This window comes from Muscardinus avellanarius (assembly GCF_963383645.1).
Source record: "Muscardinus avellanarius genome assembly, chromosome: 3".
In the NCBI taxonomy this organism is placed as follows: domain Eukaryota; kingdom Metazoa; phylum Chordata; class Mammalia; order Rodentia; family Gliridae; genus Muscardinus; species Muscardinus avellanarius.
Genome location: NC_137788.1, coordinates 26,317,896 through 26,325,188, shown reverse-complemented (window position 1 = coordinate 26,325,188; position 7,293 = coordinate 26,317,896).

The following is a 7,293-nucleotide window of genomic DNA, read 5'->3' as shown; positions in this document are numbered from 1 at the left end:
ATAATAAATAAAAAATAAAACGACTCCACCTTCTCCGTGGTGGAAAGCAGCGCTCCATTTGCTAAAGTTCTGCAAATACAAAGGCTCCCGGAGCCGCGGGCGCTCGGGCGCGGGGCCGCGGGCGGGAGCCGGGCTGCGGGGCCCGGCGCTGGCGGCTCCATCCCGCCCTCCGCCCGGCCCGCGCCCGCCGGCCATTGTCCCGCGGCCCCTCCCGTGCAGGCTGCGCCCGCTGCAATGGCGCCGCCCGCGCCCGCCCGCCCGCCGCACTCACCGCCGCCGGGCTCCGGGGATGGCGCCCGGCACAGCCGCCTCCCGCCGTCGGCGCCCCGCGCAGCCCGGCCGCGGGGAACAAAAGGCGCTCGCTGACGTGGGCGCCGGGCAGGGACGCCCGCCGGCCGGGCGCGATGACGGGCAGCAGCACTGCAGGCGCCCCCGGCCGCCCGCCCGCCCGCCCGCCGGACCCGCCCCGGCTGCGCCCGGCCGCGCTCTCGGCGGGGGAAGGCGCCTCGGGAGGGCGAGGGCTGGAGGGCCGGGGGCTGGAGGGCCGAGGGCTGGAGGGCCGGGGGCTGGAGGGCGAGGCCGTGGGGATCGCCTAGGAAGGAGGGAGGGGCGTGGGCGTGCCGACCATTACTGTGGAAGTACGTGTGGCATTAGGGTACTTAAGTTTAGCGACGTCAAAGTAAGACGTCGCCGGAGGCTTTCCCCCCTTTCTGGAAGCGGTTCTTTTAGGCGGGATCAGCCTTTTAGAAACCTCTACAGGGCACAAGCATTTCAGTTGAAGAGGAAAACCCAAGGAGGCGCCGGGCGCGGTGGCGCCCTCTTGCAATCCCAGCATTTGGGAGGCTGAGACCAGAGGATCGCGGTTCTCGGCCAGCCTCAGCTACTCAGTGAGACCCTGCTTCAAAATAAAGAATAAGCAAAAAAAAAAAAAAAAAAAAAAAAAAAAAAAAATCGGGCTGGGGGTGTGGCTTGGAGGTAGATGGCCCCTGGGTCCCATCCCCAGAGCCAAAAAAAAAAAAAAAAAAAAAAAGTCTGAGAAAGAGAGCGTCATTCCTAGTTAATATAAAATTAATAACAACAACAGGTTTTGTGTTTGCAAATACAAAAATTCGTTGTACATCAAGTTTCTCTTCTTACCTGTCCCAAGCATCAGGGAGTCCCCGAGTGTTCATGGTTACTACTACAAAAATGTAAATTCTATAAACTAAATTAGTTCTCTAGGTACTTTGGCTGGGGTCAGGTATTGGAAGGGAGCGTATAACACAGCTAAGAAAAAAGACGTAAAATTTCAAAACAGACATATAATATTGTAATGGATTCTATTCCTATGTTTGTTGGGCAAAGTCTATTACTTTGGTTTCATCAGTAACTTGTTATGCATTTGGGGGTCCTCCCTTGTGAGAAGGATACAAAATATTCAAGACTGCCTCTTGACTGTTCTCTTCTGTGACGTTCTAGAATATGTTGCTATTTAGTTGTGTTTCTTCACTTTTTTTTTTTTTTTTTTTTTTTGCGGCACTAGGGATGGAATCCAGGGGCATTCTATCTCAGAGCTACACCCCCAGCCCTATTTTTTTTTTTTTTTTTTTTTTGGTGGTACTGGGGTTCCTGGAAGCCCTTCTACCTCCGGGTTACGCTCCCAGACCTATTTTTTTTTTACATTTTTATTTGGAAACAGGGTCTCCTAAGCCAGCGTGCGCGCTGGCTTCGAACCTGCGCGATCCTCCTGTCTCTGCCTCCCAAGCGCGGGGATTACAAGCGTGCGCCACCACGCCCGGCCCAGCCCTATTTTTTATCCTTTATTTTGAGACAGGGTCTCATGGAGTTCCATGGAGCCTCACTAAGTAGTAGCTGAGGCTGGCCAGGAAATGAGATCCTCCTGTCTCAGCCTCCCAAATGCTGGGATTACAAGCGTGCGCCAACACGCTGGAAGCTGGACGGTGTAGGTAAGTGGTAACATATTTGAAAACCATTATACAGGGCATAGTGGCCCACAGCTCTGCTCCTAGTACTCAGAAGCCTGAGACAGGAGGATCGCAGGTTCCTGGCCAGCCTCAGCAACTTAGTGAAACCCTTTTTCAAAACAAAAAATAAAATAGGGCTGGGCTGGGGGTATAGCTCAGAGGTAGAATGCCTCTGGGTTCAATCCCCAGTACCACATCACACACACACACACACACACACACACACACACACACACACACACACTCACGCTAAAATAAATAAAAGATGAAAAGGAGAAAAGAAAAGAAAGTCATTAGGTATTAGTAGTGTTAAATGGACTCAAGTGATTCTACTCGTACCTCCATTTCAGGTTCCCCAGAAAGACCTGGACATTGTTAGAGCAAAAGGGTTTTTGTGACTAGTTCTTCCTCTGGTGCCCAGGCTGGCCTTGAGCTCCCGGGTTCAAACCATCCTCCTGCCTCAGCCTCCCGAGTAACTGGAGTTTTAGGCATGTGCCTGTGCTTGGTGCAAAAGCTTTTTTTGTGTGTGTGGGTCTGGGGATGGAACCCAAAGGCATCTGACCTCCGAGCTACACCCCCTGCCCAATTTTTTATTCTTGTTTTTGGTGGTACTGGGAGTGGAACCCAGAGGCTTTCTACCTCGGGGCTATACTCCCAGACCTTTTTTTTTTTTTTTTTTTTTTTTGGAAACAGGGTCTCACTAAGTTGCTGAAAGCCTCACTAAGTAGCTGAGGCTGGCTTCGAACCAGCGCGATCCTCCTGTCTCAGCCTCCCAAGCACGGAGATTATAAGCGTGCGCCACCACGCCCGGCTTTATTCATTATTTTGAAACAGGGTCTCACTGAGTTGCAGAGGGCCTCACCAAGTAGCTGAGGCTGTCCACGAACCGCGATCCTCCGGTCTCAGCCTCCCAAATGCTGGGATTACAAGCGGGCGCCACCACACCTGGCTGGTGCAAAAGCTTTTATTTCAGTTTTAGTGAATTAAAATATCCCAAAGAGGGCCGGGCGCGGTGGCGCACGCTTGTTATCCCAGCATTTGGGAGGCTGAGAACAGAGGATCGTGGTTCACAGACAGCCTCAGCTACTTAGTGAGGCCCTCTGCAACTCGGTGAGACCCTGTTTCAAAATAAAGAATAAAGAATGGGGCAGAGGGTGTAGCTCAGAGGTTGAATGCCCCTGGATTCCATGCCCAGACCCGAAAAAAAAAAAAAAAAAAGAATCCAAGAGTTCTGCGGACATGCTGCTTAAGAGCACATCGGGTTGGTGATCAATGATGCGTTGTGAGAAGTAACAGGAGTTGTCCCCTTCCCCTCATCCTCCTAGCTTCAGGAGCTCAGTGCTGGCGCTCCACCACCAAACAGTACTTATTCTCTTAAACTCTGGGGAGTTAATTTTTCGGGGAGATCACCTTCAGTTCAAACACTGTGTGTGTATGTTGCTGAGGACTGAACCCGGCATGCTAGTCAAGGGCTCTACTGTGGAGCTCTAGCCCCAGTCCCCTGAAGGTCAATTTTTTGTATGTGTGCCCTCTTATATTTTCTGTTTTGAAAGAGGGTCTCACTAAGTTACTTAGGCTGTCCTTAAACCTGTGATCCTTCTGTCTCAGCCTCCCAAGTACTGGGGTTGCAGGTGTGTACCATCACACCTGGCTGAAGTCCAAATTCCTTTTTTTGGGGGCGGTACTAGGGATGGAACCCAGGGGTATTCTACCTTTGAGCTACACCATGAGACCTTTTTATTTTTTTATTTTGAAACAGGTTCTTGTTAGGTTGATGGGAGTTTCCTACTTGGTGAAGCTGTCCTCAAACCTGTGATCCTCCTGTCTCAGTCTCCCAAATACTGGGATTACAAGTATGAGCCACCAGACCTGGCTCTGGAAGAAGTTAAGAAGTTATCTTGATTGGAAATTAATAAGCAAAGGTATAAGCAGCCGGGAACATTCTAGCTAGAAGGAGTAGAATGTCCAAAGGTGGTTGGTTGGAAGAATATAGCATAAAGACTTATGATCCTAGAATTCAGAGGAGGGAGAGTGGGGTGGGGTGAGAGAGGTACACAGGAGTCAGACCATCGTGGTTTTGTGGCCATGCTGAGAACTTTGGAAGTATTAATATGTTTTGTTTGTTTTTGCAGTACTGGGGATGGAACTCAGAGGCATTCTACCTCCGAGCAACCCCCCCAGCCCTAATTTTTATTCTTTATTTTGAAACAGGGTCTCACTGACTTGCAGAGGGCCTCACTAAGTAGCTGAGACTGTCCTCGAACCATGATCCTCCTGTCTCAGCCTCTCCAATGCTGGGATTACAAGCGTGCGCCACCATGTCCAGCTGCATTAATGTGTTTTAACCTGAGTGGGGTGTACGTGACATGAGAAGGTGACTGAGTGGAGGATAAGGTAGGGGGAGTGAAGGGCAGGTGACAGTGGCCCAGCTGATAGGTAGTGGGATCTTGAACTAGAGTGGAAGCAGAAGAGATGGGGGGAAATGAAGAGCAAGCCAGGAGTGGTGGAGCATGCTTGTAATCCTAGCATTTGGGAGGCTGAGACAGGAGAATCACAGTTCATGGACAGCCTCAGCTCCTTAGTGAGGCCCTTTGCAACTCAGTGAGACCCTGTTTTCTTTTTTCTTTTTTCTTTTCTTTTCTTTTTCTCTTTCTTTCTTTTTTTTTTCTTTTTTTGTGGTACTGGGGGTGGAACCCAGAGGCTTTCTACCTCCGGACTATACTCCCAGACCTATTTTATACTTTATTTGGAAACAGGGTCTCACTAAGTTGCTGATAGCCTCACTCAGTAGCTGAGGCTGGCTTTGAACCTGTGCCATCCTCCTGTCTCAGCCTCCCAAGCACGGGGATTACAAGCATGCACTACCACACCTGGCTGAGACCCTGTTTTCAAAACAAAGAATAAGAAATAGGGCTGGGGGTGTAACTCAGAAATAGAATACTGCTGGGTTCCATACCCAGTACCGCAAAAAAAAAAAAAAAAAAAAAAAAAAAAAAAAAAAAGGAAAGGAAAAGAAAAGAAAAGAAAAGAAAAGAAAGAAAGAAGACAGAGGAACTTCAAAGAATCTCTTCTGGCAGTAGTGGCAGTTGCAGGAAGATAATATGTCCTGGTGCCACAGTGCCAGCGCTTCCCGTGGGCATATCCACTGTGGAGGTCCAGCACTCTCAGGTGGGCTACCAAGTTCTCTGTTGCTTTCCTCTCCAGGCCAGTTCTGAGGCGCAACTTTGGCTACTGTTTCTGGCTACTTGGCACACCTTCTAAGTCTTGTGCTCTGCCCCTTCCTGTGAGTCTCTCAATGTTTAATTTGTTTGTTTGGTACTGAGGATTGAACCCAGGGACATTCTACCTGAGTTACACCTAAGCAGTTTTGTTTTTTTATTATGAAACAGAGTCTCAGTTGCTGAAGCACTTGCTAAATTGCTCTGAACCTTCAATCCTCCTATCTCAGTCTCCCCAGTAATAGCAATAGGCATGTGCCGCTGCACCTAGAAGCTGTCAACGTGTGTGTGTGTGTGTGTGTGTGTGTGTGAGTGAGAGAGAGAGAGAGAGAGAGAGAGAGAGAGAGGGAGAGAGAGAGAGGACAGAGAGACTGGGGATTGAACCCAGGGGCATTCTACCTCTGAGCTCCACCCCAGATCAATTTTTTGTTCTTTATTTTGAAATAGGATCTTAGTAAATTGTAAAGGGCCTCACAAGTTGCCGAGGCTTGCTGAGAATCTGCGATCCTCCTGTCTCAGCCTCCCAAGTACTGGGTTACAAGTGTGCCACCACACCTGGCTTCTGTCAACTTTTAATACATTCATTTCTGCTAAAATCAGCCAAGGCCAGTCTCTGTGGAGATAAGAACCTTCATGAGTACAAAAGAATAAGAAATAGGGCTGGGGGTGTCACTCAGATATACAATACCGCTGGGTTCCATCCCCAGTTAAAAAAAAAGAAGAAGAAGAAGAAGGAGAAGAAGAAGAAGAAAGGAAGAAAGAAAGAAAGAAAGAAAGAAAGAAAGAAAGAAAGAAAAAGAAAGAAAGAAAGAAAGAAAGAAAGAAAGAAAGAAAGAAAGAAAGAAAGAAAGAAAGAAAGCCGGGCGTGGTGGCACATGCTTGTAATCCCAGCATTCGGGAGGCTGAGACCGGAGGATCACGGTTCGCGGACAGCTTCACCTACTTAGTGAGGCCCTCCGCAACTCAGTGAGACCCGGGAGCATTCGACCTCTGAGCTACACCCCCAGCCCTATTTTTTACTCTTTATTTTGAAACAGGGTCTCACTGAGTTGCAGAGGGCCTCACTAAGTAGCTGAGTCTGTCCGCGAGCCACGATCCTCCCGTCTCAGCCTCCCGAATGCTGGGATTACAAGCGTGCGCCACCACGCCCGGCTCCCCTCTTGACTTTTTAAGACTGATCTCAGTCAGCATAATATTCTCTATTTCCAGCTGTTTTCCTGAAAATTATATGTTTTGTTCTTCACAGTAAAATTCCATATTGTGTACATACGACATTGTCGTTACCCATTGTCTGTTGATGGACACCTCAGATGTTCTGTAATTTGACTCTTGTGAATCATTCAGCCCTTTATATTCTAATTCTAGGTGATCTATTTATTGCCTCTCCTAGGATGTTCATAAAATCATGCCTTTAATTGGTACAAGAGATGAAACCCAGGGGCATTCTACCTCTGAGCTATACCCCCCTATTTTTTAGTCTTTATTTATTTATTTTTTATTTTTTGCAGTACTGGGGATGGAACTCAGGAGCATTCTATCTCCGAGCTACATCCCCAGCCCTATTTTTTCATTCTTTATTTTGAGACAGGGTCACACTGAGTTGCAAAGGGCCTCACTGAGTAGCTGAGGCTGTCCGTGAACCCAGATACTGTCTATGAACCCGGATTCTCCTGTCTCAGCCTCCCAATTTATTCTTTATTTTGAAACAAGGTCTCACTTAGTTGCAGAAGACCTCATTAAGTAGCTGAGGCTGTCTGCGAACTTGGATCCTCCGGTCACAACCTCTCAAGTACTGAGATTATAACTATGTGGCACCATATCCGCTTAGACAAATCTTAAAAGTGCTCTCAAATTTAGTTTGCATCAGAATCCACTGATATGATGTGATGATGTTGGTCCTGAGACCACACTTGAAGAACCACTGCCTTAAGCTTGCTTGAGGTTCATTCCTGGAAGCCCAAAGTGCCCTGACCAGGACAGGTGTGCTGGAGAGTGCCTTGGGGTATCTGCTGCTGAGGTGGAGGTGTGTGGAAAGGCTGAGATCCTAGGTGCCTCCGGTGGTCACGATTAGAGCCCATTGGCAGACCTCGCCTCCCTGTGGCCGCCTTTGT